The sequence below is a fragment of the Nematolebias whitei genome, chromosome 6, assembly GCF_014905685.2.
Source record: "Nematolebias whitei isolate Nwh7 chromosome 6, NemWhi1, whole genome shotgun sequence".
NCBI lineage: Eukaryota > Metazoa > Chordata > Actinopteri > Cyprinodontiformes > Rivulidae > Nematolebias > Nematolebias whitei.
The window spans coordinates 104039-106254 of record NC_056503.1 but is presented as its reverse complement, the minus strand read 5'-3'; positions in this window follow the sequence as shown (position 1 = coordinate 106254).

Sequence of the window (2216 nt, the reverse complement as noted above, 5' to 3'; positions counted from 1 at the left end):
TGTGTGTGTTGGCGGGGAGGGAAACACACTGGTGGTGGGGGGCAGGGGTTTCTCCCCCAGATAATTTTGAATAAAATAGATGCCATTTCCTTTATTCTGGTGTATTTTAATGGTTGTTTAACATCTAGTTTTACATACACAAGTAACACTTGATTCAATAACTATTTTAGAGTTAATGGCACAACAAGAAGTAGCTTGACCAACAGCTCTCCTTGTGTGAATAGAGCACGCTCCGCTTCTCTCATGCATCCTAGTCATAGTCTAAGAAACATAGTGTTGCCTAACTGAAGTTTTATGGGGAAAAAATCACTAGCAATTCAATTCAATTCAGTTTATTTATATAGCACCAAATCACAACAAAGTTGTCCCAGGGCACTTTACAGAAACATTCACATACATAGAAAAGCCAATTAGCCAATATGAAACAATAATAATAATCACTCCTTTTTACAAATGGCCTAAGCAATATGATCATCATCCATCATGTTTATTAGTATCTTAAAATGCATGTCCAAACCACTGTCCCTCTTCTGAACATGTCCAAACCATCTCAGTCTGACCTCTCTAACTTTATCTCCCAGTTGTTCAACCTGTGCTGTATCTTTGATGATCTCATTCCTAATCTTATCCTTGTCACTCTTAAGGAGAACCCCCTCAACATCTTCATTTCTGCCACTTCCAGTTTTTTCTCCTGTCTTTTCTGTCTTTTTGTCAATGCCACTGTCTCCAGACCATACAACATAGCTGGTCTCACCACTGTCTTGTAAACTTTTCAGTGTTTCCCCTACCATTATAGAAGCGGGGCGCCCCGTCTTCCGAACCCCCCACCACACGCACATGCACACACACACACACACACGCACGCACACACACGCACGCACACACACACACACACACACCTGTTGGCACTGACATAATGCTAAAGTAGGTGCACAAGCCAAAAAGCTAAAGGCAGCCTCTTCCTTCACGCTGACCCTCCACCCCCCGCCCCTAAAACTGTCAGTACAAGTGGCGCGGTTGAGATGTGTGTCTGACTCTCTCTTTTCCCAGCCCTGCTCTAAAGCTGTAAAACTGTCAGTGCAAACAGCGCGTGGCTGTCTCTGACTGAGACTGACTAAGACTGTCGGTATGAACAGCAAGCTGCGCAGCTCACCTAGGGGAAACACTGCTTTTCCTTTGACCATCCAGATATAATACACCAAGCACTGTTTGCTCACACTTAGCATGATAAAAAATGGCTACAAGTCGTGGGATTATCTTACTTACCACCTTGTTTGGCCTCATATGACCATAAACTTCTGTGATAAATCCATAACTAGGGATGCACCGATCCACTTTTTTTACTTCCGATCCGATCCCGATACTTAGATCTGAGTATCGGCCGATACCGATCCAGTTCCGATATCATCATCACCATCATTGATTTTACATGAGGCTGTAATAATCTCCTCTCAAGTACAGTTTGTACACATATATGCATGCATGTCCAAAAAGACAACTTAAGGTAAGTTTTATTAATGTTGGATAAGTTTTAAAGTTAGAATTAAATTCTGCTAACACAAAATATGTTTCTTTTTATTCCTAGCTTTAAAGTGGATATTAAAGTGATTAATTTAAGTGATTGTTTAAAGTTATTTTATATTTTTTTAAATAAGGGGCAGATATAAGAATTTTTTGTTCTTTCTGCACTCTTTTCATTCAATGTTTTCTTTTTGATGATTTTTATTTTTTTATTTAGTTTCATTTAAATGAATAAATGAATTAAATTAAATGTTAAATGGCTTCAAACACCTGCTAAGTTCATGGCATAAACCAACAGACATGTTCCTGTTTTTAGTATTTTACATCACTTTATAATGTAGCTGTTTATGCTTTTAATATATATAATTTTCAAATCATATGTTTTTTATGATTGTTTATTGTTGTACTGATAAATATCTCCTGGAGGGTAAACTATATCTTGGCTGCAAGTATCAAGCTGCAAAATCCTTGGTTTTCTACAACTGATAGTGGTTGGTCATTAATTATGATGAAGTTTCGCAACTTCTTGGTAAACATTAGAGCTCCATGGTTTCAGCGACGTCTTCTTCTTGTTCAATCCGAAGCAGGCAGCCTGATTTGGGGCAGCTGCGCTCAGTCTGTCCCTCCTCAGAGATGGGCAGACTGAGCGGGGCAGATTGGACGCGGCTGGCCGGGGTCGAGTCGCCTGTTGTGGG